Source organism: Choloepus didactylus, chromosome 22 (assembly GCF_015220235.1).
Source record: "Choloepus didactylus isolate mChoDid1 chromosome 22, mChoDid1.pri, whole genome shotgun sequence".
In the NCBI taxonomy this organism is placed as follows: domain Eukaryota; kingdom Metazoa; phylum Chordata; class Mammalia; order Pilosa; family Megalonychidae; genus Choloepus; species Choloepus didactylus.
The window spans coordinates 42,783,254-42,808,126 of NC_051328.1; the positions used below are offsets into that span (position 1 = coordinate 42,783,254).

Sequence of the window (24,873 nt, forward strand, 5' to 3'; positions counted from 1 at the left end):
AAAATGCAAATGCTCAAACGACCCACTGAAGCAATATTTCATGGACTAGCAAGGAGACTGGGCTTATAGGGAGCCATAAGGACCCCGAGAAGCCACAGCTCCGGTGGGGCAGGGAAGAACGTTTGCGCACGCGCGCCCGCAGTCTGAGCGGGCGAAAAGGCGCGCTGGCGGACGCGGAGAAGTAGGCCCCACCCGCGAGCCCCGCCCTCTGGCCTCGGCGCGAGCACTGGGCCTGCGCAGAGTGCGGAGGGCAGAGGGCCTCGGGGAGGCACGCGCGGCGCCTGCGCAGAACAGCGGCTTCTCTCGCGAGGACGGACGCCATTATCGCATCTCCCCGACAAACACCACGAGAATTCCGCAGCCCACACGGTAATTGCAGCTCCCGCAGCCGGTCGCGTCCCCGCCTCCCCCCCTTCCCGCGGGGCGAGAGCGAGAGCGAGATCTCCCGCGCCCCCGCCCGCCGCCCCCGGCCGCGGCCCCACCGGCCCCGCCAACGGTCCCGCCCGCCGCCGCGGCCCCGCCACGGCCTGCCCCCGCCCCCGCCCGGCCCTCCTCCGCGTCCCGGCGCCGGGGGCCGCCTGCCTGGCCGGAGGGGCGCGCGGTCCCGGCTCCCCGGTGAGCAGCGGCCTGGCGGAGCGGGCCGGGCCGGTCGCGGCCGTTGTCACTGCCTCGTTGCAGCCCCCGGCGCCTCCCTGGGCCGCGCGTGGTGCGTATGGCCGGGGCCGGGCGTCCGGGCGCCCCCCGGGCGGGGGTCAGGCGCGCCCCGCGCCCTAGCACCAGGTTTCCGTTAGCCGTCGGGGGCGCCGGGTGAGGCGGGCCGCGCGCTCGCCGTTGACCCGGGAGGGGAGCCGCGGGCACCACGACGCAAGGCCGCCGAGGAGCCCACGCGCCGGCCGAGCGAGCGCCCGGCAGGAGAGGACGGGTGCCCCCGACTCGGACCGCGGGATCGTCCTCTGCAGACCAGCGACCTGTAGCTGTGAAGTTGCGTCCTGCTGGGGTTGCTCTTCCCCGGATAGTTGGGAAACTTGAACCGTACGGCCCCCCACGCTCATGTATGCCATCAGCATCGTCCCGTTGTCGACTTTTAATTTTTTCCTACCTCCCGAGTTACTAACGTGAGATGGAGCACCGACGATCAAGGACGCTTACAGTTCTCATTTGCTAATGGTTTCACAAAGGAAAACAAGGTGTAGTCTTAGAACTAGGCAGGTTAAGTTTCCTGAAGGCCCTGGAATGAGGATTTCAGGGTTTTCCCCCCATACTGTTTTGCTGCTTCTATGATTTAATCCTTCTGAAACGTGGCCTTCATTTTTTTAGATTGCTATTTTGTTTTCTCTCCCTATGCTGCAAAAAGTGTAGATGCTGCATTTCCATTATATGAGCACACTGGAGGCATTGCCTTAAAAGAGAAATCATTTCCCAATGATGCGATGGCAGGGGTTGGGTTGATACTGGAAAAATAAATACTCCCTGAAGAACTGTAAAAAACGGTGCCCTTTCCAGGGTAGCAAGCTTGCCTCTGACCGGTGGAGGGCCAGGTTAGAGCCTGTGGATGTGGAACAGGTAATTCCTCTCTTTGGAGTTACCTGTTCTGCCCTGGAGCCCGAGGCCTATAGTGTGGGTCAAACTGGCCCTGAGATAAACTCGCTGATGAGAGGAGGCAGGGGTTGTGAAGGAGAGAGACAGTCACAATTGCTCAAGGGACAGAAAAAGAACTTGAAATAGCAGAGTTGTCCTGAGTAAGTGAGGGGGACATTAAATCAGAAGGTAGATGACTCAGTAGTTTAAACATTCGGCCTTTCGGACAGTGTGTTATGTGCCAGCTTAGGATCTGGAGTGGTCAAGGGGAGCGCCAAAACTGCCTGTCACGTTAATTCTGCACATGTAGGTCCAGTTCCTTCTTGTTTTATAGTTAAAATACGAACGTGTTCTCATGTCCAGGAGTCCACTGAGAACGCTGGGTTCTGTTACCACTGGCTTTCCTTGTTAGAGACAGCTGCCATTTGTGGGTCCTGTACTGTGCTCATCATGGGGCGTCAGAAGTGGGGACTGTCCCGGTCTATGGAGGAGGCCCCCGAGACCCACGCAGGCCAAGTCATGTCTAGTCACACAGCCCGCATTTGAGCTCAGTCTGCTTGAGGTGTTTTTAAAAAATAGGTATACACACACACACACACACACACTTAACATTTCTTTAGAGTAATGTACACAAAAGTAGCAGCGTCCACCCCACTTCTCAGTTCCTCTCCTCAAAGACTTGTAGCTCTTATGTATTTCTTAAGGTAGTTCTCTGTAGCTCGAAATAATAGCTATTATTTTGTCAGTTTTACACATTCTTTCTGTTAGGAAGGGCTGGTTTATCTCATACCGTACCCGACCGCCTCCACCTCCTCACCATTTCAGTTAATGCAAATTATTTATATTATGACTATGAAAATACTCTTTGCTTCACGGCTGTGCAGTGCATTTTCCTTTACAGCTTTTACTTTTTCCTTTGTAGCTTTCTCTTCTCCTTAACAGTGTTGTAAATTCCCAAGGAGAGTGTCACATCCCTCCAACCTGGAGCCCTCTGTCCTCTCTGTTATTCTTGAGGCCCACGCAGGTTTCATCCTGGATTTTTTCTTTTATTGCAGTTTTGGGCTTGTTGAGGGCACCGTTTCTTCAGCTTGGCTTCCTTCTTCATCCTGCCAAGAAGAGCCGCCTTACTCTTGGGTGACTTTCTCCTTCCCCGGCAGCTTGTCGGTGCTTCTCTTGGTGTTAGGCGTTTTAGAATGTGCAGAGGGCAGCGGCTGGCACGCTGAGCCTCCTTGAGTCTGGAGGCTTATCTTGCAGCTCTGGGAAGGTTTCTAGTTTCATTTCAATGAGAATTTGTTCCTCTCTGATTTTATCCTCCTCCCTTTTATGGATTTGTGTTAGTGTAACGATGGACGCCTTGGGTTGATCTCTGGAGCCTGTCCTCTTTATGCTCTGTGTTGTTTTTATTCTGATTTCTGGGAGAGAGCTTCAATTTTATCTCTTGATCCTATGTAACATTTTTAAATTTCCACAATCAAAAATTTTAACTTCCAAAAACTTACTTTTTCTGTTCCTTTTTTTTTTTTTTTAGCAACTTACTGTTTTATGAATTCACTGCTCCTTGATTCTGTGGACACCAATAAGAATTTTTTCAGTTCTCCTTTGTTTTTGGATTGATTTCTTGTTTCCTCTGATGTCACTTTGTAAAATATTGGCTTCTTGCCTTCATATGGCAAATGCTTCTCAAATGTTGGTCATCATTGTTGTCCAGGTTTGGGAAACAAGCCAAGAGAACGTTGGCAGAGAACCCTGAGCATGTGGGCTGGTTTTGAAAATGAGTGGGTTTCCTTTTGGGTGATTTTAGCTTGCTGATGTACTGGAGACCCCAAAGGCCACACCACAGAGAGATTTCCCCTGGGCCTTTCAGCTTCGCTACAGTGGGTCCCTGTGCGCCTCTGCTCGGGGCTGCTCTCGGTTTGTGGCACCTGAGCCCCCCGGGCAGGCTCACCTCTGTCCCCTCTCTGAGGATCGTGGGGTTTGTGTTTGGTCTGTGGCTGGTTCCTTGAGGCCTGAGGGGTCCTGCTTCGGGCTCCCACTCCTTGTGTTCCTTCTAAATTACCTCCCAAATCCTCTCTGTCTGTGGGAATCTGTGAACTCCCTCGCCTGCTCTCTTACCTTCTTGAGGGTTGATGTTGTGGGAGACGTTGCAGTAGCACAAGTGGAGAGCACCTGTGTGGACATTTGATCAGGCTCAAGAATGCAAGAGTGCGGTCTCCTCACTGCTCCCTGTGTCCCGGTGATCTTGGTGATGCTTGCCAGCGGCCAGCTGACCGACGGCCAGACCACAGTCCCTGCGCACCTGGCCAGGTTGCTACAGGGAGGACGGCACAGCTACTGCCGGGGGCTCTGGGGTTCTGGCTTGCGGCCTGAGCGCTGTGCGGGTCACACACAAGTGCTGAAGCACAGGCCGTGATGTCATAGGCCTCTGTGGGCTTCTGACTGGGTGCGCTGGGCGTTCAGCGAGCCAAAGGTTCGGGGGTCCTGTCACAAAGCAGCATTGCTCCATGCGACGTGCACCTCCAGGCCTTCCGGCCACTTGTCCCATTTGAAGGTGGCGCAGCATGAGATTAGCCAGCAGCTGTTTACCAGGCCTTGCCAGCCAAGTGGGTCATGCTTGGGAGTTTGTGAGAAATGCAGACTCTCAGGCCCCACCCCTAACCTCTGGAATCAGAGGCTGCATCATTTTTAACATTTTTTGGGGGAAATAATTGTAGACTTACAGAAAGTTACAAAAATACTAGTTCTGAGCATTCCCTGTCCCCATCGCTGACTTTCTTCACGTTCACTTCTTACACACTCACACACACGTCAACATAAAAACCCGGGAAGTTCGCATCGGCACAGTACACTAAACTATGGACTTTAGTCTCACTTCGCCAGTTTTTCCATGAATGTCCTTTTTAGTTTTTGGCTCGGATCCAGGGGCCTACATGTGTGTAGTTGTTGAGTCTTCTCAGGCCTACTCTCTGTGATATTTGCAGGGTCTCAGAGTGTCTCTCCAAGATATAAATAACAAAGGGAAAAGTAGTTACTTCCCATAGGAAAAACTTGAACAAGTGGTCCGAATCAGTGCCCTGTCATAAAACTGGGCAGAGCCTCGGCCCCCGGGCAGGTGCACAGGGGAGGGCCATCACCGCGTGGCCCCCCCCCATGCCACTTAATCATGAGAAAACACCGGACAAACCCCAATTGAAGGACGTTCTGCAAAATGCCTGACCTGTGCTCTTCAAAAGTGTCTGGGTCTGGGAAGAGGAGGAAAGACTCAGAATTTGCATTTTAACGAGATGGCCAGGTGATTCATATGCACCCCAAATCTCAGGAAGGTTGTGGCACGTGATGGCCCGGGAACTAGGAGATAAGGTAGCACAAGCTGCCTTTGTGGGCTGCTGGGGAGCTCCGGGCGCAAGCCCTGGATGAGTTGGCATTCTGACCTCTGTTAGAGCTTGTTGCTCTTAGTTCCTCATAATCATCTGTACCGGATACATCTTGAAGACATTTTAAATGTGAAGTTAAATAAATTACATGACAGTGCAAACCTGGTTTAGAACGTTCATGTCACTTAAAAGACCATGTTAGGTGTTTTAAGTGAAAAAAAAAAAAACATTTTCTCATTTTGAAGAAGGGACTTCTGGGGGAAAATACCTATTAAGGGTCTTGGTGAGCCTGGCTCAGATGAAAGGTTGAAGAAGTCTTCCCAGCCTGCGGTAAATACTGCTTTGTTTCCCGTGATGATGGTCATGGGAAACCGCGCCTTGAAGACTTGAGCAGAAGCTCGCTCAGCTGTCCTGAAAGGTGCTTTTTCGGGGTGTGGGGAGGGAGCTGAGGGAATTCCAGAGCAGGCCTGGGGTGGGGTTCCCTGGCTGCTTGCTTGTCTGGTGACAGAACCGGGGGCTCGTTTAGCTCGCGGCCGGGGCCCCGTGCGGTCAGTGTGTGGGCTCCGTGCCCCGCCGGGGAGTGCCCGCTGGCGGCGTGGAGGGCCACACACCGGAGGTTTCCTGCCTTTGCCCCGTGCCGGGTTTTGGAGCTGGACCCCTGGCCCTTGGCTCCGTCTCTCTGCTGGACAAGGCCCGTGCTCTGCCCGCCGCCTGGGAAGAGGGGCTGTGGGGCTGTGGGCGCTTCTGGGTTCCGAGAGCAGGAAGCGGAGGAGGGTGTGGGAAGGGGCGGTTATCTCCTTCCCCCAGGGCGGATGGGGAGGCGCCTCCCCAGCTCCCTGCTTGGAATGAGTTTCAGAGAGAGCAGAGCTGAGACTCAACACCCGCGTGCCCCCTGTGGCTTGAGATCAAACAGGAGGGAAACATCGCATTGTTCAGTCACACACAGCATGTCCCGAAGGCATTGTGAGGTCACATGAAAAGAATTCCTGCTTTGAATCAACTCTGTATCCTTCACGTCCAGAAATAAGACTTGTCCAATTTGATAAAATGTGCTTTGGAGCCTTCCCCATCCAGTGGGAGCGGATGAGAAGATCCAGGTCGTCCACTTGAGGGTCTTGCGGTGGGGGCCGGGCTGCGGGTGGGGAGGCAGTGGTGGGTGGCCTGGCGCCCGGGACAGGTGAACCCCAAGGCAGAGCTGCTGACAGTACACACAGGGCGGCCACCAGAGGCCGGAGAAGGTGACGGGGTAAGAACAGGTGGTCATTAAAGGCACTGAGAAGGGAGAGAGGAGTCGGATATGTGTGCAAGTCAGGCTAACAGTTCCTTTCGCTGCCTTGCTCTGCTCTCCTGTGTGAACACACCTGAGCGTGGATGGCACACTGACAGTGGGCATGGAAGGGCTGCGAGGGGCTGGGCAGCCTGGCCGGGTGGGGCAGGGGCTCCGCTCAGGACACCTGGCGGTCTGCACCGCTGTGGGCAGGGCCTGCAGACCTTTCAGTAATAAAGTTGACGTCCTGGGTTTCAAAGAATGCTGCTTGTGGTCTCTGGTGATTTTTCTTCTTTCTTCAGGGTGGGAAAACATCAAATAACATGAAGCAAATTTTAACCTTCCTGAAACTAGAAATGGGTTTGGATCAAAACAGAAGGAAAAACTTTGTTGTTGACATTTCCTTGCAGGTGCGTGCTCCATTTCCCATGAGCTCTGGCAGCGTCGAGGGCAGCAGAGGGGAAACCCCCCGCCCTCCCGCTCCCCCACCAGGGCAGCCCCGCAAGCCCGTGGGAAGGTGAACTGCGCTTGGGCAGGCTGCCTCCCGCCGGGGGCTCTGGTCCAGTCGCGTGGGGGCCAAGTGGGGGTTGTAGGCTGCCTCCCTGAAGGCCCCGAGGAATGCACACCCGGCAGGGTTTTACACTGGGCAGGGTTTTTAGGCTAAATTGACAAAGAAGGCAGATCTGCTTGGAGCTGAAAGCTGCAGCAGGCGTCAGTAGGCTAGCAGTTTGCATCAGTTGGCCTTTTTGTTTTGAAATTCAGCATTTTATGGACTTTCAAGATGAGGGGGTTAAAATGATTTCACATTTTTTACAAAGAGATCTTATATTTTGCATGATTTTAAATCTGTGTAAGTTACACTTATATAACGTGCAAACATTCTATGTTAGGGAGGAGAGAGGAAGCAGAAGGGTGTGAAATAAGGTGACAGCAGAGGCCTCCTGCTTGGGGTGCCCTCCTAGCGTGGGTGCTCGTCAGAGCTTCCACTGGAGTCCAAGAGCCCCCTGAGCCTGCTGCCGCTCCCCGTTGGGATTTCCCTCTGTTCTCTGCCCTGGAATCTCAGTGGCTCCTGAGGCTCACGGGTGGCAGAGGGGGAGCCCGTCAGGCCCGGAGCCCCGCTGCCCTTCTGTCTGGAGATGCTGGAGCGCTGCCGCCTCCTTGGGGGTCTAGGACCACTTCTCCCAGTGGAATTTCCTGGCTTCTGTTGACCCCCAGCCCCGAGGCGGCCCCCAGAGTCTAAGGTACCCTGAACTTCACCATGCTCTTGGATACCCCAGAGCAAAGCCGGCACTTGTGCAAAGTTCTGGTGGTCAGCGGTCTCTGTCCCTGCAGCGCAGTGCCGGCTGTTTCAGGAAGAGGTGGTGTGTGGACCCTGCCAGCCGGAGAAGGGGACCATGGCCCCGAGCTCAGGGGCACGGGTGCTGTGGGGCAGGCCCTCTGGGGAGCGGGCAGCTGCTGGCCGCCGTCTGCAGACCCCGTGCCTCCACTGTCCCCGTAGTGGACGAGTCCACTGAACCACCCCACATTTATCTGGTGTCGTAGGCAGGGAAAGGCTCTGAGAGGAGAGGTTACGAACTTCCTTAATTTTGGGAAAATCTAGTTGGAAGGAGAAACGTTGATGCACCTTTGCAGAAGTGTTAGTAACGTTGGCCAACTCACCTTCAAATGTGGCGAAGGTGACGCTCCATCTCCACTTCCTTTCCTTGCAGAAGGAGACTTGGGAGCTCTTAATAGGCATTTTTTCCTTTCAACTTTTTTTTTTTTTTTTTTAATACAATTTCAGGCTTTAAGAAAAGTTGCCAGAATAGTACAAAGAATTACAGTATAGTTTTACTGATTCCAAAATGTTAATATTTAATCATCTTATGATATTTGCTTTATTCTCTGTCCCCCATTTGTATACTTGTGTCTGTTTTTTCTTGAACTGTTTGAGACATAATGTCCCTTTTACCCCTCAAAGTGGCTGTTTCCTGAAAATGAAGGATACTCTCTTATATAACCATAACACAACTGTCAAAGTCAGGAAGTTATCACTGTTGCAATTCCATACCTGAACAACAGGTCCTGTTCAGATTTTACTGATTGTCCCAGTAATGTCCTTTATAGCAGAAGAAAAAGGAACTTCTCTTCACGCTTTGATAGGTACGTTTTCTCCATGAGTATCTGCTGAGAGCTGTGCATTCTCGCTGGGCTCCCTTCTCTCGGCAGAGTGCAAGCTTACCGAAGTCAGCGGTCTGCATGTTTATTGTTGGCGGGAAACCAAGTTGTAAAACCACTTTCCTCTGCTATGATACTGGGAGAGGAATGGCAAAGACTAGTATCAGTGAAGTTCAGAGGCAGGGCGCCTCCATGTTTAAAGTCTCTCCAGGTCGTTGGTTGCAAGTGTAAATGCACTGTGGTCATGATGACACTGTGTGGGGATTGTGGGTCAGAAACGTGTGTGTCCTTATGTGCTGAGTGCCATTTGCTAGGTTGGGAAAAAGAAAGGTTAAATTATCCAAGGCCTCTCTCCAGCGTCCTTATTCCCCGTCTTCCTGGGCTGGGTAGAGCGTATTTCCAGGTCATGTCCATAGACTGTTCAGTGCTAGGCCCATTTATCAAAGTAGTCTGTTTGGGTTGTTGAATTCAAATTTGTTTACCCCGGAAGTCAGGTTGTTCTTGGATTAAAGACCAAAAAAAACCATTTCTGAAAGGCAGATGAAGTAATCTGTGAATCATGTTTCTTTAGTTAGAGTAATTTTTTTTTAATGCAGCCAACAGATTTTCTTTAAGTTTAAAAATAAGTTCTGCTTGGCGTTTAGCTCACCGTCTATGTACAGTTGCTTACCCCTACACTGTCTACGTTTGTGACTGGAGTTCTAATACTTGTCACAGTGGCTTTTGTTTTTTTTGTACCCCCTCTTTGGTGAGAGGGCTGCACCAGGTGTGACAACTCAGGCGTGGCTAGGACTCTCCACCTGTGTGGGGTGGTGGCCGAGCCTGGGGCAGGTGGAGGGGAGAGCGTTGGGTTTAGGCTCCAAACCACCAACCACATCCGCCTTGTTTGGCTTGGGGCCGAGTATTCAGTGTCTCCTGGGTGAGAAAGGGCAGTCCCGGCTTCCCCACACTCGGTGCTGTGCGGCTGCCCTTTGGATACCTGTGTAAGGCTTTTGGTACAGGGGTCTCTCATGGTTCGTTTTTGCTGCTGTTCGCCTTCCTGCAGAAACTGGCTCATCTGCAGCCTCACATTGAAAGTCTTCATCCCATTCCAAACAGGCTTCTTAGAAATAAGGAATTATTGTTTGATTAAGACACTTTATTGACGTGGATATTAAAGAAGTTAAAATGTCTTTTATGTGTAACTGTTTTACATGGACATTTTGATTGCAGGAGCCTGTCATTGGTCTTAGAGCCGCTCCAGAAATCTGTGGGTTCCCAGGGCCGTTTTTCACCTCGGGTGTTCTTCTGTGACTCAGCCTGGATTCCACGGCGAGAATTAGGGTCTTGAGTGAACTGAGCCAAGATGCTGCGTCTGCCCCCTGGGCCGAGAGCCTGGGCCGTCGGCGTGAGGACAGCGGGGTGGGACCCGTTTGCCCCAGGCTCGGAGGGTCTGCGTGTCCTTCTCACCTCTTGCTGGACCTCTACAGGCCTCCTTGGACGTCTCTCTGTCCGTTTCTCCGGTCTGTCATGTTGACTCTTCTTACTTGTGTGCTTCTGAGGAGCCACCGCAACTGCCGTCCGTGTGGGTCGGGGGCCCCCTCTGCAGAGCTGGGCGGGTGGGGGTGCGATCCGGCTCCCGTGGGCCCCTGGACCCACATTTGCTGCCCATTGCGATCGCTTGTTTTTATCGCCTGCTTGAGTTTGGGGTTAATTGTCTTTTGTTTTCATGTTGCCTGGTTAGGATTACAAATGCCCTTAAAATTTTGGCACATGCTAGTTGAAGTGCTAGTTATGTTTAGTTTTGTTTCTTGTGAAATTGTGAGGTGGAAAAAAGAAATTTGGACAGCGCAGGGTCCTTGCCCTCAGATAGCCGACTGCCTTCCTCCCCGAGCTCTGCGGAGCATGGGAATGACCAGGAGAGGCAGGTGGGTGACAGAAGGGTGTTCGGCTGTGGAGGGCCCGGACGATGGATGGATGCATGGGCTCAAGCGCCAGGGAAAGAAGAGGGAGAGCCACGTGGCGAGGGAGCTCTCAGACATGGAGAGAGTTACTGGAGGAGCATGTCTTGCTCTGCACCCCCCACCCCCCATTTCAGCATCTCCTTGTGTTGTAGGTTCCCTTAATTAACCAGTGTTCCCAGCGGATGCTTCATCTAGGGAAGTGCTTGGGGACGGGCCCAGCGCAGGGTGGCCTGAGAGAGCAAGAGAGCCGGTGAGAGGCGAGGGTCTCTGCCGACTGGGAGCGGGCACCAAGCCGGGGGCCAGGCGGCGGGGGCCCTGGGATGCCAGCCAGGAGGCGTGCAGTCAGTCCTCCAAGGGCCGGGGAGTCCTGGCAGCTTTTGAGCCGCAGGGTGACATGGTGGCGTGTATGTGGCAAAGCAGTCACAAGCCTGGTGCCAGCATTGGACGTTCTTGACCGAATCCTTGCTGACCTTGGCAAGTCCCACAACGTATCTCCAAGCCTCAAGCTCCTTTTCCATAGACTGGAAGTTGCCTCCTGGTGCTAGGAAAGGCTTCAAGGGGCTTGGCCTGTGGGAAGCGGCCCCTAAAGTGTCCTGGAGGTGCGTGTTGGAGCGCTTTGGAAAAGCAGTGGGTGTTTATCACGTGCAGAAAGAGTGAGCGCTTGATTGGAGGCCAGGGACCAGTTAGTGGGGGCCCACGGGGACACAGCAGACGCTGCCAGGGGACTCGCAGCACCTGTGAGACAGTGACAGCTTGAAGGCTGGAAGGTTAGGTGGGGGAAGCAGCCTCTGGGTTGAAATAAGCTCCCTGGGGAGCGGGGGGTGTGGGGTGGGGGGGACGAGCAGACCCTGGGAGACATGCCTGGAGCTGGGGCTTGGGGGGTCTTCATGGGGCGGTGAGAGGGGACTGAGGCTGCCCTGTGCAGCTTGCCTGAGCTGGGGGGGTGGGGCGTGAAGAGGGGTGGGGCAGCCGGCTTGCAGACCCCACGAGGCCTGCACCCCACCTGGACAACTCCTCCCGAGCCTTACTTAACCTGACAGCCTTTGTTTCTTCTGTAAGTTGGGGATACACTTAGGTTTTAGGGCTGTGCGGATTAGATGAGGCAAAACACGCAAGGTGCTTAAGATGGTGCTTGGGAGTCAGCAGTGGGGTCTCAGTGTTGTCCTCGTCAGCTTTAGCCGCCACATTCATGTCTTTATTTTTGGCAGCCTTGTGGAATGCTGATTTAATTGACGTGGTAAACTGCCACAATCACTGATTAATCATGGAGTCTTAGAATTTTCAAACTGGAAGGGAGTTGGGAGGTGATTTAAACTAGTATGGTCTGCTGATTAAAGAGCTTGGCCATGGTTAACAAGTACACATTTATTATAAATGCCGCTTTATTATAAACTTGGCGGCTTGCCCTCTCCTGTGCTCCGGGTGAGGCCGGGAGGGTGGGGGGCCCTGAGCCGTGACCGCGATGGCTGTCCCACGTGGTTATCAGACTTAAGACAGCTGCTTGTTTGCTCCAGGAAAGTGACATTTTCCTCACACATTTTATTGTAAATTGTGATAGATTCTGCTATTATGTAATGTGGTAATTTTGGTGTATTATTTGTTCAGTGATACTTTATTGAGAATTTAAAATTCTATGAAATTATTTTTGATGGTTTGCAATGTTAAATATAAATTTTTAAAGTATTTTAGGGCCAGTATTTCTTATGAACATGTCAGTAGGAAAATGACTTATAAAATTTTAATTTTACATTTACTTCATTTGCAGTATCACAGTATGAAATGGGATATAATTGGATTTAGATACATATTCATCCAAATCAGCACAAGTCCCTGAAAGCCTTGCTTTCTTCTATAGAGAGATAAAAATCGAATTGTGTCATCTCATTCGTTTTCAAGTTTCTGGATGTTTCATCTTTGATAATAAAGAGTGGAGGCGCCAGTTGAGGGACAGTGTGGGAAAGAACCGTGTGATGCTTTCAACTGCAGTCTCCACATACCTAGTGCTTTTGACGGTTCTTCTCAACGAGGAGGCGACTGGGCCTGGATTTGCACCGGCTTTGGCGCTGGAGAACTGAGGTGCTGTCGCATGTGGACCGGAGGACCGGGTCCCCGGCTCTCCAGTGCCGAGGGGGCCCCTGCACCTCAAGGCCACGCTTTTTTTGCCCCACACGCGGTTATTGGCGGCTCTCACGTGCTTGTGGCGGTGGGGAGCCATGGAACCATGAGTTTTACATTAAAGTGAGGCTTCGGCTCCTAGAAGTTTCTATTTTATTTGATAAGTTTTGGCTCTCTTTTGAGTTTGTGTAGATCGTGGGGGGAGGGGGGTGTTTTCTGGTCACTTGTCCGTGTGCCTTCAGGCTCCCTTCCTGAGTCTTTAGAATTTGGCTATGGCTTTCTTTCGAGTGCAATAGTTCTAAAACTTTGGCTGCAAACCCAAATCAACTGAGTGGGTCATGAGCAACATTCAGTAGCAAAAGAATTACAATAAAAAGAGCGTGCGTTGCAGTGGTTAGGGTGGAGGTGTTGGTGCATGGCACGCTTGTTTCAGGTGTGTGGAGGAGTGTGTGTACTTCCTATTGTAGGGCCCAGGTGGGAAGGTTTGATAGCCACTCTTCTCTTGTGTGTGTTTGGTTGCAAATTGTTGCAGTAGCATTTGACTGACATCTTGGGTAGACTTTGGACAGTGTGTAAAGTCTTTTTTTAAAAAGCCACTTTTTCTCCATTTAAAGCCACTGTTTTAGGGATTGTGATATTTGCTCTAGTTTAAAATTTAATCTTTCATCCAAGTTGAATATAATATTTGTGGAGACGAAAACTAATAAACTTGAAAGAGATAGCACTTGAGTGGCATGTGTCGGAGAGATGGCATTTTAGAGAGGGGGAGTGGTGGCAAGGGACTAGTTCAGAGTCTAGTTCATGGATGGCGAGGTGTGGGGTGGACTTGGTGCAGTGGGAACACAGAAGGAGGGAGTCGGATAGGAATCAAGGAGTGGAGAACTCTAGGATCTGGCAGAGTTTGGACATTGCAGGGGTGGGGAGATGGGAAAAAGAGGGTGCGTTCCTTCTTGCAGGACTTAGGAGAGTGATGGTATGCCTTGAGCAGTGTTCTCGGAGCATAGTTAATAGGGAAGTGGTGCGAGCTCCGCTAGGTCGTGCTGGAATGGAGGATCTGAGCTGCAGTGGCTGGAAGGGGACTGAGACCCTGGACCCCAGAGGTGGTTTGGTGAGTGGCCAGGCGGGAGGTGGGGATGGGGGAGATGGGCATCGCCCCGTCATGCAAGCAGCAGCCTGCCGGCTCACCCTGCCCACCGGGGGCCTCGCCCCTCCACGACGCTCTTTCCTCAAGGGCCCGGAAGGAGCCTCCCGTGGCCTCCGCACCCACCCAGCACTGGGCGGCCACGGCTCATCCTCCGGAGTCCATTCGAGCCTGTTTGCCAGCGTGTGGAAGCCAAGTGGGTGTGCTCTTCGAGGGAGGGAGAGCCTGGGGGGAGAGCAGCTGTTGGGTGGACCCTGGAGGGGTGGCCCTGGGGAGGGGAGGAGGGCACAGAAGGAGTGGTCCGAGTGGTGACCAGGATGGCCCGGCCTCACTGATCCCCAGAGCGGAGCTCCAGGAGAAGCACTTGACGGTGAAAAGCAGCCCTGAGGACGCCGCCAGGGAGATGGAACCTGCTCCCAGCTTGTTGGGACTAAAAGGGGAGTAGAAGGGGACAGTGCTTGAGGGTGGGCTGGGATGGGGGTTTTAGAGGGGGTTGGGTGAATTAGGAGGGGTTCATTATTTTTGTTTATTTTTAACCTTTTATTTTGGAATACTTTTAGATATACAGAGAAGTTGCAAAGATAGTTCCAGGAGTTTCCATCTCCCTGTACCCAGGGTCTCCCGTGGCTGATGATGTAGGTTGTGTGCCACTCTGTGTGCTTTAGCTCTCGGGGCTCCAGCTGACTCATCAGCATGAGCATATTTTGCTAAATTGATGGTTCCTCCCCCCTTCTAAAAAATTTTAAACCTAGAGAAAAGTTGCAAGAAGAGTGTAGTGGATACACGGTGTGTAACCTTCATGTATGTTCACAAATGGTTACTGTTTTGCCACATTGCTTTATCTGTACATGTGTGCACACACCTTTTTCCCTGCATTTGAAATTAAATTGCAGAGATTACCTTATTTCACCCCCAAGTTCTTGAGCTTTCCTGCCTTGAGAAGAAGGACCTGCTCGGACAGAATCACAGCTACAAAAACTGACTGTTGTTCAGAGTCCCTGAAGGTGGTTTTCGAGTTTGTTTTTATCCATTGACTTCTCAAGAGGCCCAGCCAGCTGCCTTGCACCCATGGCCTCACCTCTGTCCCCTCCAAGACCGGGTGGCTGCTCACGTCGGCACTTTCCTGGCACCTGCTCTTAGCCCTGGCTAAGCAGAAGACGTGGGTGTGTAACTGTTACTCACTTGGAGCTGCTCGGTACGTTAATTAACAGGTCCCCTCCTTGAGTCACATGGTTAGTACAATGCTCAGGACTTGTTTTTCTAGGGAACATATGAATGAGGGTAGTAAGAACATTTACTACTTGTGTAAAAGGGTTCACGGGGATGCATTACAATTTCTCATAGGACTGAAAAATAAGGTTAATGTCTTCAAACCTACAGTTCCTTGTACATTTTTGTACCCTTGCATTTTTGGCAGATGTTGTGTTTTATATTATCAGAATAAATACTTCATAGTGCAAGGACTTGAGTAGCCACCATGGAAGAAATAAAGCATGGGTATTAAAAATGTTGAGCTCAGACTCTATAGCAAGATGCATGCAGGTTTTTACAGTGTATTTACGTTTATGTGAACAGTTGGTATATCAAGTAAGAGTTGCTTTTAACTGAGTTTATGGTTTATATATTACAACCAAAGCTGTCTGAGTTCATCTTAACTTATACATGGTTCTTACGCTTTCTTCCCAGAAGTATAATACCTAAAAATAGTGGTTGTCAAAGTGTGGTCCATGAACCCTGGGGGTGTCCCCAAGACCTTTCCATGGGGGTCTGTGAGGGTGAAACACTTTTCCTGACCACACTGAGAGGTATTTGGCTTTTTGGCTGTGTTGGCATTTGCACCGATGGTGCCGAATCAGGACGGGTAAAGCTGCTGGGCCCAGCCCGTTAGGCAGGGCGGAGGCACCAAACTGGGTTTGTAGGCGTTGTATCCCTTACTGCTACGGGCTCGCAGGTAAAACAAAAGCCAGTCTAACCTAAGAATGTCGTTGCTGAAGCAGTAAAAATCATTACTCTTGTACATCTCAACTCTTGCGTACACCTCTTTCAAATACTCTCTGTGATGGAATGGAAGATCCTCGTGGAGCACTTCTGCTGCATTTTGATGTGTGATGATTGGTTTGAGTCGCTGGCTGAACTAGCCCCTTTTTTCATGTACTGCTGCAAAAATATAACTCACAGACTATGGTTATTTCATCCTAAGTGAACAAAGCTAGCCTGCCACTTCAAGGAAAACAATTGACAGTATTTGTTGCCCATAATAACATTTGGGCTTTCAAGTAAAATAGGAATTTTGGGAAGCTTGTATCTGCCACCGTGGGCCTGGCAGCTTTTCAATACTTAAAAGACTTTTCTGATGAGAAAAGCGCTAACATTAATGAGCAAGAGGGTTTGGATGTTACATAATGAACAGCATTGGGGAGAGCTGCATAACTCGGTGAACTGGTATTTTCCAAATGACCAATGCAGTATGTTATAAAGTCGTGTCTGGGCAAAAGAGCTGTTTGAAGTGTGAGACAGACCTGTGAATTTTAAAGGATAAAGTATTTAAAGTTCATCAATATGGTTTCAGATTCCACATAGCAACTAGCCTTTAAGGAACAACAACAACAACAAAATAAAATTAAAAAACAAAAAACACACTTGTAGAGTTTTGGTGTAGTATTAAAGAAGAATGTCAACAGGTATCTGAATTCAGAGGTTACTGAAAAGCTCCTCCCTTCTCCAACTGCACGTCTGCGGAGAATTTCTTCTCACTGGAACGTCACAGCAGATTGAAGGCGGGGTGGAGAAGCCAGCTGGCTCCTGTGAAGACTGACATTAGAGAGCTGTAACGATGTTAAACCATACCACTCTTCTCCCTAAGGTTTTATTGTTGTTGTTTTAGAAAATAGTTATTTTTCATGAAAAATGTTTTGTATATGAACATGTAATGGGTTGATTTTTGTAATTTTTATATATTCAAACATTTTCTGTTCTGTTTTATTGAGAGTGACTATTGAGCACAGGCCTTTTGGGGGCCTGACTCCTTTTTAAGAGGGTAGTGGGGAGAACTTCTGCCTTCAAGTATCCAGGCCTTTTAAGATGTTTTGCTAGAAGTGTTCACATTAATGTGCTAAGGTTTGATTCTGATCACTCACTTACAGTTTTGATTTTTTTCCTCCCAACATCATTTGGATTTCTTATGATTTTTAAGCGTATGTACTTGAACTCTTGGAAACCTACAGCTGTGTTTGTGTGTCCAGAAAGATGTCTGGAAAGTAATGATGTGCAGCTGGTCTTGCTGTGCTAATCGCAGTCTTTTCTCTCACTCGGGTGCGCCAAATCGAAGACAGACACCGGACTGGTGACGCTTGTTGTCCCAGATCACCTCAGGGCATCAAGGGGACATGGGGGTGCTGTGACGTCAGCTTACACCCAGCATTTGTGCTTTACATTTGAGGAGGTTTACCTATTTTGAAAAGCATGAGTAAAAGCGGGAAATAATCTCCCTTTAATCAATCATGTTAACTGTAAGGGAGAAGGGCCTGATCTCAGAGGCTGGTCTGACATTCTTTTCCTAAGTTTAAATTGAAACAGTTTTAAGGGGCCAACTTGAAGAAGACATGGTGTTGCTGAATTTTCCTTAGAGTAAGTAAGGACCATAGGAAGAGGTATTTCTTGCTTCTTCCTGATTTTCTAGTTTACTTGGTACCTGACCAGTCACCTATAGTAATATTTTCTCTTTTTTTCCCTATTTGATCCTTTGCAAGCCCCCTTTTCACCTCTGCCCCAGACTGATCTGGGGTTAAAAATGGAAGCTAAGGGTTTCTCACATCTCAGTTTAATAAAAATTGATTCCTTTACTTACTTCATACTGACTTTTTATTTATTTATTTAATACTGCACTCATACCCAAAAATGGTTTGACCATGTGGAGTGAGCTTTCGTTTCTGTATGTGTTCTTTGCTTCAGGAGAGATAACAGTTCTCAGCCGCTGCTTCAGTTGGGAAGCACAGTCACTGTCCGAGTTTTACGGCGCTGTAGGCTTGGCACGCAACTCAGGTGGCCGCTGAGTCTGGAGAAAGGAGTGGACGAGATGGAAGGGCCGAGGCCCGGGGGGGGGCCTGGGACCTGGAACGGCAGGGACCGTGCCCGGACCCCAGGGTTGGTGTGCCTTTCTTGTCACTTTCGTTAGGGCCAAGCACTTGTCTGCCTGCAGACGCCTGACTCGTATTTAGGATTGCGGCTGGTGTACCGGTTGGTGGAGGGAAGCTCCTTACCCCAGGCCTCTTGGCCAGTGACCTGGTACATTCGGCTGGGTGTGTAAATGATGTGCCAGTCGTTTGGCCGTGCCTGCGGCTGCGTCCCCCCACTCGTCACCCTGCACGTGTGCGACAGCTGTGCAGATGCTGGCAGAGCCAGTCGGCTCTCTGGCTGCTCCGCGTCCTGTGGAAACCACCTTGTCCAGACCAGGATCAGCACGACAGAGAGCTCTGGGAAGAATGTGTGCCCTAAAGTAATGAGGGAATCCCGTCCTGATACGGCCCATGCAGTGACAAAGAGTCCGGGAAGTCACTTTTCTCTTGCTACCTTCTTTCGTATAAGGAGAGCTGATAATCTGTAGCATTTTCTTTTTTAACCTTTACTGCTCAAGCTCAGTTTTGTGCTGAATTACAGTCCAGCTTTTCTTGTGTTCCTGTTTTAGTGACTTTGTGGTTTTACTGTATGGGTGTCCAAAATAATAAAAAAATAGCAAAATTGAAAGTGTATTTGTAGTTATGTATTTCAGCTGAAGAATAGCTGCTAGTATCTATTGTTGACAATAGATGAGCAGCTGGTTCTGTTTTCACTGTTAACAATCTAATGTGTCATTTACAGCAATTTATATTCATCAGCTAAATAGATTTGTAACTTAATTATGGTAAAGTCATTGAAATAAAAATATAGACACAGAGAACTTTGAAGACCTTATTCCATGGTTTTTAGATAAAAATGCTGACAATTCATAATTGTGCATTGGTGTATACCTTTAACAGAATGTTCACTGAATTCATGGCACCCATACTTACTGAGTGCCAGCCTGGGCCAGGCCCTATGTTAGTCAAGGAACAAAAAATGAAAAGTCCTGCCCTCCTGGAGCTTATGTTCTAGTAGGGGAGACAGATACTAAGCAAAATAAGTCTTTGAAATAAGTAGCAAGTTAGATAAGTCCAGGCTACAGGGCAGGGTTGGGGAGGGAAGGTGCTGGTGGTGGTGGGTTTCCAGTTTTTGGCGGGGGTTCAGCCATGCAGGTCACTGAGAAGGCGATGTTTGTGCAAAGACTGGTGACCGGTGAGGGGTGTGCGAGTAGCTGGAGAAGAGGGTGCTTGGGGCGGCTGAAGGCCCCAGCTGGGTGTGTGCCTGACAGGCCCATGGAGCCCAGTGGGCCGGGGTGATGCTCCAGCAAGGAGGGCTTAGGGGGTTGTGTAGAGAGGGAAGGGGGCTGGGGGCTGGTGGTCACCAGGCATTTTGACTTCGGAGGGTTTTGGAAGGGGGAGGGACATGGCCTGATGTGTGCACTGACACGTCCCTCCGGCTGCCGTGAGAGCATGGGTGGGGCAGAGGCAGAATGGAGAGCCACGAGGAGGCAGCTGCGTGTGCCCAGACACGGGACGCAGTGGCCTTGGACCCGTAGTGGCGCTGGAGGGGAGGATGAGGCAGAGGCTGGTGCTGGGAAGACCCGTGCTGAGAGACCAGCTGAGAGAGAAGGAAGAACCAGGGAGGCCTGGAACGTGTTTGGTCTGAGCGGCTGGGGAGTGGGTAATGCTGCAGATGAGTTGGAAAGCCCGGGAGGAGCACGGGTTCAGTTTGGACGGGTGACCCCTGGGGCGGTCACCCCGGGAGTTGGCTGGCAGCCATTTGCCAGGTGGCCCTGGAGCTGGGAGGGCTGAGCTGGAAGGCACGTGTGCGTGGCCTGTGCCCGCGGGGGTGTTTAAAGCCCCAAGGCTGGGTGACCTCGCCAGGGGCCAGGACAGGCCAAGAAGAGGTCCAAGCCCGGAGCCCAGGTCAGCCCACGCCAGAGAGATGATGCAGGGCCAAGAAAGAGATGGAGGAGGCCATGGGATGGCCACGGGAGAGTGGAGTCGGAGTGGATGCAGAGGGCACTTGGACTGGGGCAGTGTGGGTGGGATGGTGACCTGGGGGCTTGGGAGGGAGCAAGGAGAGGACAGGGAGGTGGCAGGGGGAGGACGAGCCTCAGGGGCTGTCTCTGAAGGCCGAGAATAGGGCTGCAGATGGAGGGCGGTGGGAAAACCCATGGCATAACGTATACTGGCAAGGCTCAGAGGGTGATGCCGAAGGGCTGAGAGGAGCACGGGGTGGTGCCCGTGGGGAATGGACGGGGCAGCATGGCGTGGACAGGACCAAGAGGAGCACGGGGTGGTGCCCGTGGGGAGTGGACTGGGGACAGTGTGGCCATGGACAGGACTGAGAGGAGCACGTGCAGTGCTCTTGGGGAATGGACAGGGCAGCATGGTGTGGACAGGACTGAGAGGCGCATGCACGGTGCCCGTGGGGAGTGGATGGGAGCATGACCTGGTCATCTCCAGAAGCCGCTGGAGGAACTGATTCTGTGGGGGAAAGCAGGGCCCACAGCTGAGCACAAGGGAAGGAGAGATGGGACTCTGGAGAGCCAGGAGGAGGTGGGAGCCAGCGATCCAGGAGAAGGAGGTGTTAGAGGCCAGGGAAGGGCTTCCGGGGTGTGGCCGTGGATGTGAAGTGGTTTCTGTCTCTCCAGCCATGCTCAGCAGTGTGGACCCACGTGCGTGGGGGGATGAGCGATGGAGCTCAGGCAGGGCTAAAGGAGGCTCTCAGGTATTTATCAAGATCTGAGAAGTTGGCCTCTTCTGTGTACTTACCATTTTGTTTTAGAAAAAGTTTCACAGGTAATAAATAACTAATACATGTTTATAGAAACTGTAAACAATTTGAAAAGTCAGCTCGTACTGTCTGTACCTCCCCTTCTCCAGTAGGTAAGTGCTCTGAAGTTTGGTATGTATCATCCCAGACCATCGTCTTCTCATTTACACTCACGCACACGTTTGGTGTAGAGCCACACATGCATGCACTATCTAGAGAACTGAGATCACATTATCCATGCGTGCGGCAGCTGGCCTTTTTTACTCCTTTCTGCCAACATTCCGTCCTGGAGCACTCTCCACGGGGTTCGTTCGTGTCGCTGGCTTCCCAGTGGTGTCCTCTGCTGTGTCAGGTGGACACACATGCGGGTCATTCTTTTCGGCTGCCAGCTCTCTGTTTCTCGCGTGCTCCCCGGAAGCCGCGTCTTCGCAGACGTGGTGGGCTTCGGCCGAGTAGCTGTAGCAAGAGACGTTACTGAATGTTAAGCTTAGTCCAGCTGTTTTATTATAAGACTGGACTATCCCCAGGACTTCTGAGAAACGGCGCGTTCCGTTTGCCAGAATGGCAACTGCAGGCATCGCTCGGTTCCAGCTTTCTTGGGCCTGCTGCCCTCATCTTTTCTCCTCAAACCTTCTCTGTTTGCAGAATTTTAAATGACTCCATCCTGGCAACAGAATCGTTTTGAGTAAACTCTTGGATAGTATGTGGTGTCCTCATTTGGAAGAGGTTAGGATTCAGGATTTTATAGTGAGCTCAGAGCAGTTTCTTAAGCCACTCTCAGAGCTTCTAGAGACCCAGAAAAAGCTTGTGGTGGGCATTGAAGAGCGACTTCCTCAGCCACTTACCCGGGGCAGGTGCTCGGTGTGGGATCTGAGGACCGGGTGCCGGGGTGTATCAGTTAGGTTGACGTCTGGCTGCACATGACACACTCCGAAGTCTTGTTTTAAACTGGGTGGCTGGGTATGCTCCCTTCGCATAAAGTGGCCATCCATGGACATCAGGGACCCAGGCTCCCACCTCCCAGGTCGTGGCTCCACCATTCCAGCCTCTTCTGTCCCAGCCTCATTTCAGCCCTGGGATCCAGTAGGCGATGGGGAGTAGAGCTCAGGGGCTAGAACTTGATCACATGGCCACACGTTGCTGCAAGGGAAGCTGGGAAGTGAAGGCTGTACCTGGTGCCATGTGCCCTTAGACTGAGCAAATGAAGGACAGGTATTGGGGTGGGCAGCCAGCAAGCTCTGGCATTAATGAAGTCTCTGAAATGTGGTAGAGTTTTGTCTGTCTGTGCTTTTTCCTGGGAAAGGGTCCATAGCTTTTTTTTTTTTTAAATAGATTCTTAAAGCAATCTCTGATCTAAGGAAGACTGCTTTCCTTAAGAAGTTTAGTCTATCTTGCTAATAATCTTTGTTTTTATTCTTAATTAGGAAAAAAAAGAAGTTGTATGGTATCTGTAACTTGGATTTTCAAACTGGCCACCAGTTAATCTGCATTTAAAGGACACAGATTCAGCATGACCACACAGTTTCAAAATAGGCCTGACAGGTTCTCCTAAATCAGTAAGTGTGGCCTGCCTGACCCCGAGGCCCTGGAGCAGTTCCCGGGGTCGAAGGTTAAAGAGCAAAGAGAACACCCCAGTCGGACGCAGGCCCCAGCATGTGCAGAACGTGACTCTGGTAATTGAAGTTGGAATTGAGAGTTTTCCTCCATAGTTTATAGCTATATATTTATTTGATCAGTTTTTAAAAGTGTGGCTTTTAAAATTTTTTAAAAAGATAATAAATGCATATGATAAAAATGCAAATAGTATAAAAGGGTAAAAAGTAAAAAACCCACAAATTTCTTTTTTGCTCTTTATGTGCCAGTCTATTGTCAGTCTTTATGTATCTTAACCCAGAGGGGATCTGTACATATCTAGCATGATTTTTTTTTTCTTATCACATAGAGCATCTATATTGTCAGTTCAATTTTGACGCTAGCAGGAGAATACCAAGGTTTGTATTTTCCCTTTTTTAAAAAAAATTCAGTTTTATTGAGATGTAGTCACATACCATACAGTCATCCATGGTGAACAATCAACTGTTCACAGTACCATTATATAGTTGTGTATTCATCACCCCAATCCATTTTTGAACATTTTCCTTACACAAGAAAGAATAAAAAATATAAGTAGAAAAGAACACCCAAATCACCCTTCCCCATCCCACCCTATTTTCCCTTTAGTTTTTGTCCCCATTTTTCTATTCATCCTTCATCCATTGGATAAAGGGAGTGTGATCCACAAGGCTTTCACAATCACACTGTCACCACTTGGAAGCTACGTGGTTATAAAATTGTCTTCAAGATTCAAGGCTACTGGGTTGGAGTTTGATAGTTTCAGGTATTTACTTCTAACTATTCCAATACACTAAAACCTAAAAAGGGGTTTTTATATAGTGCATAAGAATGCCCACCAGAGTGACCTCTCGACTCCATTTGAAATCTCTCAGTCACTGAAACTTTGTTTCATTTCGCATCCCCCTTTTGGTCAAGAAGATGTTCTCAGTCCCACGAGGCTGGGTCCAGGCTCATCCCCGGGAGTCATGTCCCTCATTGCCAGGGAGATTTACACACCTGGGTATCAGATCCCACGTAGAGGGGAGGGCAGTGAGTTCATCAGCCGGTTGTCTTAGTCTGGCTTGTTTTAAAAAGCATTTTATGCACATTGTTCTCTGTTTATTTGCACATAATACTGAATTTTATGTGTCTTTCCTTAGATCTGCTTCATTCTTGGTAACAGTAATGCAGTATTCCATTGTATAACTATGCCATAATTTTTTAAACGCTCCTCTACTGATGTACATTTAGGTTATAGCCATTCTTTTGCTGCTAAAAACAGTACCTCAGTTTTTTGTGTACGTAGATTTTTGCATGAATATGTGAATATATGTGCTGGGGCCATTTGACATGTTGATAGCTATGAGCTGGTTGCTGAAATGGGTTGTCCGGTTCGCGCTGCCACCCAGCGCACAGGAGCGCCTGTTGCTACTTCCTAATACTCTTCCAACAAGCTGTGATAGCAGACTGCGATTTTCACCAGCCTGCTAGGTGAAAACTGGTGTTTTAAAACAATTTGTGTTTTTAGAAATATGCTTGAGATTGAATATCTTCTTGTGTTCAAAAGCCTTTTTCTGTGAGTTCACCTCTCATTTCCTTGGTTCATTTTTATTGGGTCAATTGGTCTTCTTTGGAGTCCTTTGAAAGAAAGGAAAGTAGCCCTTTGGTGTATGTGTAGGAAGTATTTTTTTCCCCAGTGTGTTTGAATTTTGCCTTAAAAATTTTTTTAAAATTAAACGTAGCACAATTATAGAAAGTTGCATAAAACAAACAGTATTTTAATTAGTTATTCTGTGGTGGACACCATTGGTACTTAGGAGTGACATGCCTGCCCACCCCACCCCGGCCCTCCTCGGCTGCTCCTAATCATGGCTCTGCCCTAACCCTAAGTGTAGCGTCCGCCTCGCTTCTCGGAGAAGCCACTCGTTTGCTTACGTTTATAGGCTTCCTACCCAAAGTGCATTCCTTAACACTGCTGTTTCATTTTGCCTGATTTTAAAATATTATTGTTCTGTTTTAATTTATAGGCAGCCCTTGGCTCTCCCCCACACCCCCTGCAGTTTATTTGTTGATTAACCCAAATGATAAATGTGTCTGTAGAATTCCCCATAATCTGTATTTTGATTTTGTGGCTTGCTTCTCTGTGTGGTAGTTTTGTATGTTCTTCTGACCTCTGTGTTCCCTATAAACGGGTAGTAGTGGCGCTCTAGAAGCATAATCAGAGTCAAGATTTTAGTTTGTTTTGGTAGGAGCAAGGCTACTTCATAAATGTTACTATGTTTTCATGGCCCAGCAGATAATGTGTGTTTGTCTTTCTGTGATATTAACAGCCACAGATGCTCAATGACTAGATTTTTTTAATTCATCAGGGATTGCAAAATGATGGTGTCATAACTGTCTCATGCAGAGAAACTTTCCATAGTTTACTATTTGGTTTTCCAGTGGTACAGTTGGTATAGAAAGGCAGGATTCTTTGTCCTTATTACCATTTAAAAAATTAAACTCTCCTAGCATCCTCCAAAAGTGATTAATTTTTTTACGTTATTATGAATCATAAATTAAAAAATGGTTCTCTTTTAATCCTTTGTCGTTTCTGATGAGGCTGGAGCTCGTGTTTCTTTGGCCTGCAGGAGGCTCTTGGAGTTGGCTGCCACCCTGGAGTCTTTGACTGTCCCACCTGCTGTATGACAAGGTGTCCCAGGCTCGCCTTGCACATTCCCACCTCAAATCTGGAATCAGCCATTTCTTCAAGAAGCCCGGCTCGCTTTTCCTGGGAAATGGTATTTCTGCAGCACGAGCTGAGCTCTAGACACACGCCTTGCTCCTGGGTTG

The 24,873-nt window shown here is 49.8% G+C and overlaps 1 protein-coding gene across 3 annotated transcripts in view; it reads left to right on the top strand.

The window, feature by feature from the left end:
- Window positions 1-432: 432 nt before the first annotated feature.
- The window catches only part of LOC119518439 (BTG3 associated nuclear protein), a 153,709-nt gene continuing 129,268 nt past the window's right edge, over window positions 433-24,873 (top strand). For 2 of the 3 annotated variants that reach the window (XM_037815576.1, XM_037815577.1), the window contains exon 1: window positions 21,873-22,121. The gene's annotated coding sequence lies outside the window, so the exon portion shown is untranslated. Of the gene's footprint in view, window positions 1,188-21,872; window positions 22,122-24,873 lie in introns of those variants that run through there. The other variant, XM_037815575.1, reaches the window with a different exon arrangement.